General features: G+C 27.7%; 2 protein-coding genes across 6 annotated transcripts in view; one reads left to right on the forward strand and one right to left on the reverse strand.

The window, feature by feature from the left end:
• LOC107436263 (cyclin-dependent kinases regulatory subunit) overlaps window positions 1-10266 on the reverse strand; it is a 52553-nt gene extending 42287 nt beyond the window's left edge. The window contains exon 1 of the mRNA XM_043043895.2: window positions 10064-10266. The gene's annotated coding sequence lies outside the window, so the exon portion shown is untranslated. The remainder of the gene's footprint in view (window positions 1-10063) is intronic.
• The window catches only part of LOC107436261 (uncharacterized), a 60675-nt gene that overhangs the window by 30925 nt on the left and 17100 nt on the right, over window positions 1-12650 (forward strand). Inside the window, exons 1-2 of one of the 5 annotated variants that reach the window (XM_071177380.1) lie at window positions 10395-10616; window positions 12274-12332. The exons of 1 other annotated variant lie outside the window; for it this stretch is intronic. The gene's annotated coding sequence lies outside the window, so the exon portion shown is untranslated. Of the gene's footprint in view, window positions 1-10394; window positions 10617-11750; window positions 11900-12273; window positions 12431-12650 lie in introns of those variants that run through there. 3 more of the 5 variants (XM_071177378.1, XM_043043889.2, XM_043043891.2) reach the window with 3 other exon arrangements.

Consider the following 12650-nt stretch of genomic DNA (forward strand, 5'->3'; position numbering starts at 1 on the left):
GTCAAATGTTTTGACCTCTTAATGTTAATTTTACTTTTTGCATATTTCAACATATCTCGAGGACTTTTTATGCGAGTTGAAAATTTTTGCATATAATTATAAAACTCCTTTACCCCAAAATAATTCCATGCAAAATATAACTTTTTGTAAATATTTTTTTTAACTTTATTTAATAGTAGTCAAAATAATTTTGAATGGTAAAATACTAAATTTGAGCAACATCAGTCAGGTAGTTCCTGAGAAATCGAACTTTGTAAGAGTTGTATTTTTAAAATTTGATTTCTCAGGAATTATTCTACCAATTTTGTATTTTATTTAAAATTTTGTTATTTAATTCATGAAATTGATGTTAAAATTACATTTTTGTGATCAGAAATTCGAATTCATCAGAAAAGGGTATGTTTATTCAGAGAAAGTATGTTTGTGTCTAATTTTGTAGTTTAAAATATTGTCTGCAATAATTAATTAGCATATTCCAGGTCAACCCCTCAAACCATTAAGATTGAGTTGTGAAACGTGAAGATCGAATCATTAGATCAATAGTTATATAGGTTGATCCGTTTATTTATTTAATTTTTTTTGCATACTATACAGTAGAATTTTGATAATATAATTGAATTGAGATCACCACATATTTGAAATACTAAAAATTTAGGTTAAAAGTAAAATGCATTGAATGCAAAAAAGATTTGGTCAAAGGTTGCTTTTACAGGGTCTCCTGAACCAGTAAGATGGTTTTTAAAAATTTAAGGAAAAAAAAAAGTATTTAATGTCAAAAAATAACCATTTTTAAAGCAAACTTATAGGAGAGGGTATAAATACAGCACTGCCAATGCGGAATCTCTAGATTTTCAGAATATTTAAAGTGTTATCCAAATTACAATTTAAGTTTAACTTAACTTGTTTAATCTTAGCCTGCACTCAATTACTCTGCACAAATTAATAAGTTTTATATCTATGGTTAAGTTTTTCATATGTTGTGGTGGAAAAAATTCTAAAATAAATTTATTAAAATGATAAAAATTTTAAATCATAAAATTAAATACCATTCTAAATATTCAAATAAAAAGATTGCGATAAATTGGAACAAGTTGACAGATAATGTAAATGTTTTCTCACAGAATGAATGGCTTTAGTTTAAAAACCTTTAACAAATAGCACGGAAAACAATAAACCTATAATTCAAAGAAAAACAACTGAAAATTACATCACATTATTTCAAACTCTTTCAATTAATGAAAATCACATTATATTTTTAAAATGCCTTCATTAGCTTCTAAAACATGTCAGGATCTTAGAACAAAAAAAAAATTTTTTTTCATCAATACAAAACAGGAAAAACAGAAAGGATTTACAGTTCCATCTGTTGAAAAAAATTTAAATTAAACCCAGAAACCCTGGAAGAAAAAATGTATGTCTTGCATTAATAGGCTGCAAGTTTTTTTTAAACCTTAGCTGTGTTCCTTCATAAATTTTTGAAAAATACTAGTCTAACTTAGGACATCCTACATTACATTACCAGTTATGTAAAAATTACTCATTATTGTCATGGCTATTTTGATAAAGCATTGTGATTTATATTTCTGAAATTGTTAAGACTCACATTGGCTTTAATAGTACAATATTGCAATTTGAATTTGAGAGATTCTACTGTGCTTTTATTTTAGAATTTGTAAAATTTACATGGCCTGTTGTTGTTAATGTTGAATTGAATATATAAAATATGTTGAATTGATGATTTTTCATTTCCTCTTAAGGTTAAATTTTCTTGTTTTATTTTAAATAAATTTATTTCCTTCACTCCACAGGTACTCATCTATTCATTACACCATATTACTCACCTATTAAATTTTTATTATACTTATGATTTTTTTTTTGATCTTTAGTTTTTCTTAATACACGAAATTACATATTTGCATGAAATTTCGAAACGCAAAAAAAAAATTTTTCTTCTCTTTTTCATAATTAGCAATCAAGCATTTATGCTATTTTTTTTACTTTGAAGAGAAATAAAGTGAGTTGATGATAATAATGTCGTTTTTTCACCATTGATGACAAAAGTGAAGAAGTCTTTGTTGCTCTGTGGCAAAATATGAATAAGAATCATAAAATGGTGATAAAAACATTAGTTTTTATAGCTACTGTATCTCTTGGAAAGGTTGTAAGAAAGAAATGGATAGGAAATTATCATTTTCACATTAAAAAGAAGAAAAAAAAAAGATTTATCAGCAAATGCATTATGTCAACACCTCCTCTATACTGTAATTTATTCAGTTTTTAATTACTTCTTTGATAAGCTTTGAAATATTTTACTACACAGCACCTTAGAATAAGAAACAAAAAATTTAAAATATGGAAATTTTACACAAACTATTGAATGCATTGTGGAATATTCTATCTCTGTTAACAGAATTTTCAGAGTGAAACTGCAGCACTAACTTCAAAAATCAAATTTCGGTCTGCAACCTCAATACAGTAGTAGATTATTGTTGTAAAAATTTTCCTTAATCTAACATAAGCAACAAAATATAAGGTTCTTGAAAAGTATACACAAAAACTTTTACGTTGTTTAAATTGAAGTTTTGTATAAAGATATGAAAAAAATGGAATCAGTCCCATTACAGTTAAGCTTTTAATCAGGTAACAGAATAAAAAATCTTTACTTTTTGTTCTTGGTGGTGTTCTGCCAACTCAGTTTTTTTTAAAAAAGTTTTACGAAACAAGTTGGCAGTTGTTTTAAAAAGAAGTCTCAGTAATTTCCTCCTGTTCGTTGGTTTGCTTATTGAAAATAAAAAACAAAAATAATCAACAGATGCTCATGCTGTATTAATCTGCAGTGGCCGCTGCTGTGCTGGAATGTTTCTGCTTCCAGTATTTTATGCAATGTATAGAATATTCTACATATTAAATTTAAAAAAAAAAACTTAGGCAACAAAAAGAAAACATTAAAAGTTATATTAATAACTACAAACTTATATAAATTGTAATGTTTTCTATTTATTATAAACATTAAATAAACTTGAACCATTTTTTTAATCATGTACATTTTTCTATACTACATCTTGTTATTGACTATCTTGTTATTGACCTCTATTGGGATCCATAAGTTGCAATAGTCTTATGTGTTTCTACAGTGAAACTTCTATAACGGACCATTTCTATTGAGTCACAATCTCTTCCAACAACCACATTTTTAATGAACCAATTTCTTATCCAATCAGTGTACTGCTAAAAAGTACCCCAAAAAAGACCAAACAAATATTTGCGAGCGAGCGATTATCGACCACCCTGTTAAAATATTTTCGTCTTTCTACTTCACTAAAGTAAACAAAAACATGTTCCAGATCAGAGGAAATTTTTTTATTTTTAAGCTGGACTTATAATGAGTGCAAATAGGAGATAATCTGTTAGGTAGAAAAATGTAAACAATCAATTTCTTCATACTTAAATTCTTTTTTTATTTTTTGTTTATGTAAAACAATTTGTAGAACAAACAATATAGTAATCAATAAATAACATCACAAACAGTGCCTTTAATCTTTCTTTTTCGTGAATACCAATATGACTACAAATTTAAATATGTTTTTGAGTTAATAGTTATGGGAAATGTTGATAATTCTAGAAGTGGAAATGACAACCTGTCTTAGCAACCTCGGTTACCGATTTCTCATGTAACCAAAAGTGATCACACCCACGAAATTTAACTGAACAATGTGATGCTATTTCTGCATTGTTTAGTGATCTGGTGCAATAACTATTACCACGTCCATTTCCCACGCAACACAAAAAGTGGATTCAAAAGTTGTTGTAAAATGTGGTATTGTTTTAATTCTTCGGATAGGGATGAAGGCAATTTTTTGTGGGACTCAGCATGACAATGAAAGAGTATCCATTGCAGAGAGGGATCATATGACAACACTGCTAACATTAATGAATCTGACACAGATAATATTTCAAAATCTTTTAATTTGTAGGTTGTTTAAAAAGTTTTCATTTTGTTATATTTTTCATAAATAATCTTAACTTTTCTAATTCTTTATTTTTTTTAAACGTAATTTAAGGTATTGTTTGTAAAAAACCTTTATACATTAAAAATGTGGTGAGAGAAAAATGCAAACTTAATTGCGTTTAACATTTTAAAAATAATTTTTGAGAAGGGTAACCTGTAAAGGTAAATTGACACAGAGCTTTTCATATCTATCTTAATCTTATTGTTTATAATGCATCGATATTTTACAACAAACAAATGTCCGCCTCTATCTGTGGTGTATAAGTTGACCCACAGTTTAGCGCGAAATTTTATATGTTTGGAATACTTATATGCCTGTATATACAGGATGTATTTATTATATTTTTATTACATTTTATAAACTGCCTTCCTTTACATTTTAATAAAGTTTTTATTAACGTTTCAAAAAGCATTTAGTTTTTTACTAATAAAAAAAAATAAAACTATTTTATAGCTATGAATGCATAATTAGGCAAAGAAAAAAGATAGAAGTAGATGCTTATTAAAACAGAAACATTCTATTTAAATATCTTAAGAGAATGGATGAAGGTAAGCTCAAAATGCTGTTTATTTGACATCCGTTTTTCCACCCTGAAAAAAAAATGAGAAGAGAAAAATCAAAGAATTTAATCCATTCAAATCACATACACATACCCTTCAAATACATTATAAATACAGAAGCAGAAAAAGAATACTTTATATTTTGCAAAGACTTTAGAGGATGTTAAAAGTTCTGAAAGTAAAAAAATTCTAAAAATTAAATCCATAAATTAATATATACAATATATTTACCTTTTCAAATAAATATTTATATGTATATTTATAATTTTTCCATTATAAACAAAATATAATGTAAATCAACTTTACTGATGAATAAAGCTAGTGCATGTAAACAAACCATCATTTTAGTTGCTGAAGTACTTTTTTAGTATAGATATGCATTGTCATGTGGATTTGCATAATAAAATTTCATTTGCAGCTCACATGAAGGGAATAAATTGAGATGTTTTTTAACTAATTAGATAGATAGCCCTACAGTCTACAGCACTATTTTTACAAAACTTGTGATCTCAATGTAGTCAGACAGAGATTATTATTCAAAAAATTTAGGATATATATATATATATATATACANTATATATATATATATATATATATATATATATAGAAAAGTTTGCAAATATTAGGTATTTCAAAATTAAATGCAGAAAATTTATGTTGATTCAATTTAATAGGAAAATTTTTGCCTAAAAGAATAAAGAACCACATTTACACAAAGGACACTAAAGAAATCAAGGGAAGAAATTATTAGAATTGTAATTTATGGTGATTTGATTTTTTTCAAATAAAATAAAGAGTCAAATTAAAAAAATCAAGTTGCAATTTTTTTTAATAGGTAATTATTGATGTGATTGAAATGTTCAAGTTGATCTGAAATAAACGAATGCTATGCTATTTATCACAAAGAAAATTCCTGTTATGTTTGTACGACTATTTTGTGGTTTCTAGACAATTTTTAAAATACTTCGAATACCTACAATACTTTTTGGAAATATATCATATAGGTACTCTAGTAAACTGCAAAATTAATTGCTGCCACAGAGTGATGAAATATAACAAATAACCATTAAAGAATTGTCAGCCAATCACTATTCTTTTAACCTTCCGTTAGACGCGCACTTGTTTCCGACATGGTTAGTCGCGTTGCACCTATAAGGTGTTTTTGAATTTTTTAAAGTCAAGTGAAATTTATTCTAGTTTAAATAGTTAATTGTTACCTATTTAAGATTCTTTAGATAGATTAAGTATGAAAAAACTTATTTAATTACTAAAATATATGAAAAAACTGTATCACAAATAATTGCACAACATAAAGAAAAACAAAGAAAAGTAAAATTGTAAAAAAACATTGAGAGTCTTGCATATCGGAACATCTTATTTCAATATCACATGTTAGTATAAAAATATTATCTTAGAGGCTGTCTGATGCAGAACTACCTTCATGTGAACAAGAATTTTTGCAAGAGGTCTTTACAAATTGTTGTTACATTACTCAAACATAAGTGTTTTCCGCAAGTAGCATATGTATAATTATTTTTTTCTTTGTTTATTTTTTTTTTGACATGGTGCGCACTATTTTCTTTTCTTGGCTTGATTTTCTGACAGTGAATTTTCTGAGGCTTGCGAAGTTTGCTTCTGCCAATCGAAAGCGAAGTACTGAAGATAAATTTTTCTTGCTCCTGCGTCGGATCATTTCATCCATCACAAGTTGTTTAACCAATTGACCCAAGAAGGTTCTGCGGTTTTTCACTTTGTAACCATTTTTTGCGTATATAACTTGACCATTTATACCTGCTATGTTGAGTAGGGCAGAAAATAAGATAAAATATAGATATTTATTTCATAAAAATATTATATCCATAATACTTGGGTCAATGGTCGCGTTGCACCTCTCCATCGAAATGTTCGAAGGCCGGGAGTACATGGACCTTTGAGTAATTCAAAGATAAGAAGATAACATTAGGCTCATCCCCCGGAAGAATCTATTGATGGCAAAGGAGGTGGAAGTGCAGTAAAGATGCACCTGTGAGGTGCGCACGTCTAACGGAAGGTTAAACAAAAATACAAACCATGTATATCATTATGAATATTTCTTAATATTCTGAAAATTACTTTACTACATGCTTGTTTCTTAAAAGTTTATTTAAATGTTTATCATACTTTTTGAAAAAAAGAAAAAAATGTTGTCAAAAGAAATGCTTAATCTTATTAACATTATCAGTTTCTTTGTTTAAATTTTTGAAAAAATGTGGCTGTGTTATAAGTTCTACAACTGGCCAGTTGCAAAATTTCCTAACTTTGCCCTATATTCTCAAGCATGTGTTTCAAAATCAAATTAAGTATGAAATGTATTTGCTTCATCTCTGATTCTTAAAAAAAAAATATTTATATTAAATTAACTTGTCCCATTACTGTAGTTTCCTTTCAATGCTTCATTGACACTATGCAGAACGAAGATAAGTGGAAAGATGGATTCTTCTTTCCAAGGACACCAAGGGATTAAATTATCAAATTTCCAATCCCCTTTTTAGAAAATATGAAGATAAGTACAGATTTTTTGTAAAAAAATCTTTCTTAAAGGGTTAAACCAAAAATTGCAATGTCCTTTACAGTGGCATATTAACAGCGAACATACAGAGTTTTAATGTATGTTCGAGAGGAGTTACCGATTATCTCCTTCTTGTGATATAAATATACTCATACTAAATGTTTAAATGACAGAAAAAAGAGAAAATCACAATTTTTGTTTTCATGTCTACATCCTACTTATCGTAGAATAGTTCATTAATCAAGTAATGTTTAATTTTGTCTTGTCCTCCAAACCCTCTCCAAAACTACAACGCTGGTCCTTTGTTGTTCCGATCAGCCAAGAAATTCAGGGAATGGGTAACCGAATAAACAGCTCTTAATCGTGTTGTGTTGCCACAGGAAAGTAGACCCATAGACAGTGTTTAAACTATTTCATTCAGATGACAAAGTAAATAACATGCCTAGTTTATAACAGGGTTTGTTGACTTAAATCATGATTTAAATCAAATGATTTCAGAATGATATTGCTGCATTGATTAATTTTAGTTAACAAAATTATTTTCTTTCTTGGCATGTGTTGAATTCAAACACATTTGAAATTATATTTTTAAAAATCTTTTGATTCTTGAGATTGAAAGTACAGATTAAAGAAAACATTTAAGTATTTTTTTCTCATAATATGTTTACAGTATCTTAGACATTATCTAATTTTCTATAAAGAAATTCTGTGGAAAAAAATTTTCATGAGTACATAGATTTAAAAAAAAAATTTTTTTTAGCTTAACTTATTTATCTTGATATAGGATTAAAAATGAATATTTTAATGTAAAAATATATAGATTAAATATTTTTTTTATGAATGACTACATTTATGAACACAATCTGTTACATTTATTTTGTCATTATAAAACTGAAGAGAAAAAAAAGGAAATGGAAATTATGGTTTGGTAATTGAAACTTTGTTTTAATAGTTAAAGCATTCTTTAAATTCTCTTTCATCTAGTTTTTAAATTTCAATCTTGCATTTGTTTCAAAATGGTTGCTATGCATTCAAAGCTTGTATTATAATGAAAAATGGTTTTAGGTAGTTAGAGCTTCTAAAATATTCTAATAACATAGTTTTAATATTAATTTAATTTTTATTAAACATTTATAAAGTTTTTTAGTCATAAATCAAAGTTCTTTCAGTGTATTTGAATTTTTTAAAAATCTGATTTTTTTTTAAAAAGTAAAATAAATCACAAACCCTGGTTTATAATATAATTAAATTTTATTATTGATTGATAGTTCATTTATGTCGCACTAGAGCTGCACAATGGGCTACTGTCGATGGTCTGGGAAACATCCCTGAGGTTGTTAAATTTGTTTGAAACATAATACTGCATAAATTGTGTATGATGGGATCATAGAATTAACTTTGAAATGAATAAAAAAAAAAAAATTAACACTAAACATTTCTAGTGATATCAAACATATTATACCTGTATTCATATTTATCATTTAAGTATACTTGTCTGAATAGAGAATTAATTCTCGAGTCATATTTCTTTCTGTAAAAGAAACATATTATTAACACTTTTAAACAAGGTGTTAATTTATTCAAATGTTATTGATGCATTTTACATTCATGTAATTAGCAAAATATAAAAAACAGCAGAAATTTTTCAATAAACCATTAGGCAGGTATACTGCTGTTTTATTGGATGAAATGTTGGTGACAAGCTTTTCTGAAGCATTATAATACATTATTCAAATAGAGATATTGAATAATATGTTAAATATATTTCATGTTACCAAGTATAGTTACTTTTCTATGCAATTTGACAGTCTGCAAAGGACAATTTAGCAGTGAAAATTAAAGCAAATCCAAAAATTGATTTCGAATATTAGCTGATGCTAATATTCCAATAGATTTGATGATTGATTATGATTTGATGCGCATGTTTCTATCGAAAATCAACGTCTTTTTTTTGTTGCTGTTATAATTGCTTTTTTATCTATTTACCCAAAACTTTGATCTCTTTAACATGTTAACATGACACGAGAATTTTGAATTTGAATTACCACTTTTCGATGCGCTTGATTCATGACGATTTCATAGTGAAATGATGCTTTTTTTTAAATACTGTTATTTTTGTTATGATGACAATATGGAAATTTGAGTAATTAATCTTTTAAATGCTTGTTTTATGATGATACCATTGTTAAATCTTGCTGGTTGCTAATAGTTTCTCGACAGCAGTTAATTGATTTTGAAATACATAATAAGATGCTCCCCCATTCACAAGGATTTTGTCTTAAATACATGCCATTTCCTAGAAAGGGAAAACTTCCATATCATGATCTTTAGCACAAAAAAAGTTTTGGCAACCTCTAAGCAGCAGTCCAGGAGAAACTAGAAAAAAAAATATTCCCAGGAAAATTATATCATGGTTACCTTTTTTAAAAATATGCAAGTTTAAAATCCATTTGGTGCCTTGGCGATTGTAGTTTCAGAGTTATACCAAATACAGAACTGTCCCCAACTCACAAAATAAAAAACACAGTTTAGATCATCATATCTTACAAACATATTTATCACATACAGAATTCGTTAAGGGATTCCGTTGTATCGTGATCTGTCGCTATAGCTGCAATTGCTAAAGTGCCAAATGGATTTTAAGCTTGCAAGTTTTTTTTAAAAAACACACGTAGACCTTTGCTTTGGTTGGCTAAAAGTTATACCTTTCAAGTTTGTCCCTTTCTGTGTTTTTTTTCTAGTTTCTCACAGGCCACAGCCTGGAAGTTGCCAAGACTTGGCGATTATTCTGCCACAGATCAGGATGTGGAAATCTCTTTTATCCCTAAACCTAGAAATATGTTTAACGTAACTGTGTGGGCTAAAAGAAAAATTTAACATTGGGATTTTTATCATAAAAGGGATAGAAATAATAAGAAAGAAGAATATGGAGTAAAAGTAACTACTTGTAAATTGAATCCAAGGGGCATTCGATTCTGCACCCTAACCTACAGAGAATCGTTTGAACACAAACTATTATTAATTCAAAGAAACTAAAAAACTGTGTCTTTACTCTTTAGTACTGACCAGAGCACAGTACTGATTTACAACAAAAATAGCTGATCAAGAATATAACCAATTCTATCGTATTTCGCGCGTAATAACATAAATAAATAAATGAGAGATGTGGTCATTTCACTTCAGTTCTTAGTTCCAAAAAAAAGTCATTTTTAAGCTTCGTTTTTGCTGCTTTAATACCATGGATCCAAAAAGCATAACAATAAACATAATAATACAAAAAGCATAGCAATCAACCAAACAATCAGTCAATGAAAATCAGCTGTGAAATGACAATCAGTTATGAAAAGTACTAGAATAATGGAATGCTTAATATCTGTTGCCTGTGAAAATATATTTTGTACTTCCGTATAAATAAACTCGTTTAATTAGACCTTCCATTTGACAATGCAAATATCCATTTTGTGAATAAACTATTCCAAGTAGAAATTTAATTTTTAGGTAAAGTTTGACGACTTATAAGAAGAATCATATTAGATCAAATAAACTCATAATTACATTTTATTCATAATTTCATAGACAAGATAAGAACTATATATATGTTGGTACAATAAAAATTTCCGTATCTTTTAATTGAACTAACAACCTGTCTATCGTTATGAAATAAAAATGATTTAGTGGCAATCAAGTTTAGAGTACTGAATTGAGGGCCCCTTGGATTGGGCATAATAATTTTGGAGTGTTTACTATAGATGAAATCTTCCATTTTTCTTTTCTTTTAATAGTTATTTTATTTTGTTGTTGAGAAAATGCCCTTATGTTTAACTCATTTTCCCTGATTTCTACTAGAACATTACAAATTGCAAAGTTATCTGGGGTACCTGGTATTCAAACTTGGAATTTAATCTTCATGATTCGAAATTAAAATAAAATTAATTAAAGAAATTATTTACCCCTCAATAAATTCTGTTTCACTGCTTTCTTTTTTTTAATTCTGTTTGCTGTGACATTTGAAATCAAAACTTTTCCCATCAGGCAGCATAAATTTCCTCTGTGGGGGGATGAGTAAGATTTGGTAACAGTTTTAACCAAGAAAATGTTAATGTTACTCAGAATTCAGACACAAAAAAATAACTACTTTTTTAATTGTAAATTTAATTACACAAATATTGAGCTAAAAATTTTTATCTTAAAAGGGGCTGTTTTTTTCATTTATAAATTTTGAGTAGGCTAAAGTACCCTCTGTCTCCCTGGTTCTGCAGTACCTGCCACCACCTCTTAAAAGTATAGCATAGTGGCCACTTTCTCTAGAATTGGAAAAACCAGCAATTCTCAGGGTATTTCAAAATATCACTGGAATTCTCTGATAAATTGGCAATTTCTTCTCAAATTTTTTAAAGTATAAAGCAATGGTCAGTTTTATATCTGGGTAATTCTCCAAAAGGAGAGATTTCCGTATCTTGATCTGTAGCAGAATAATTTCTAAGTCTTGGAAACTTCCAAGCAATGGCCCGCGAGAAACTAAAAAAAATCATCACAGAAAGGGACCAACTCGAAAGGTATAACTCGTAGCCTTCCCTTGGCTAACATTGACATGTTTTTTGTTTAAAAAATACGTAAGTGTAAAATCTACTTGGCGATTGTAGTTGGTGAATATTTTTAAAATTGTGCTAATTTAAATCATAAAAATCAGGTGAATTATTATTATTTTTTTTTAAATTTTACTCTGGGAATTTGGTTTTATTTGGACAGTGGCCACTTTGAAATAGTTGCATTGAAAAAGAGTAAGTGTTTAATATCTATCACACATATGTTCATATGTCTTTTTCTGCTCTCTCACTCATGCAAATAATAATGATAAATTAAAAAAAATAATCAATAAATTATATCAAGCATGATCATTAAAAGATTATGTGATTATTAAAAGATGTATGAACAAAAGTTCTAAAATAAACAAGCCTTGAAATTCAACAATTTATGCCAATCAATAAATTTTTTCTCAGTTTGCCAATCAATGAACCTTTACTATTAAAGCAACAAATTTCACAATTTATCTCTTTTCAAGTGCAATCAGTGAATATTTTGTTCTTTAGTTTTAGTTAGTTTATAATTTTAAATTAATTTAAATCTACTTTTTTAATAATGTCTCATTTTTTAGATGCTTAAATGGAGTTAGAAGAGTATTGCCAACCATGGGAAAATGATTGCCAATGGGAGGTGAGAAAGGAATTTATCCAATTTTACTAAGATTTTTTCCCTGATAAACTACAATGTTTAGCTCAAGTATATACAAATATTGTATTGTTACAGTGCAGGTATATTTTCTATGAAATAGCATTTTCCTAATTTATAACTAGACTTAGGCCCTTTGGGCTAATCCACTTGGTTGTAATTTACATTTATTGCATTGAGTTATTTAACAACTTTTTAACTATATTTATAAGCATTAAATAGTCTTTAAATTTCTAAGTTTTTGCAGTAATGCAATTAATTTTAACTGTAATTACATATTATGGTAGTGCTTAGCTATGAGAA

The sequence above is a fragment of the Parasteatoda tepidariorum genome, chromosome 2 (genome assembly GCF_043381705.1).
Source record: "Parasteatoda tepidariorum isolate YZ-2023 chromosome 2, CAS_Ptep_4.0, whole genome shotgun sequence".
Lineage (NCBI taxonomy): Eukaryota > Metazoa > Arthropoda > Arachnida > Araneae > Theridiidae > Parasteatoda > Parasteatoda tepidariorum.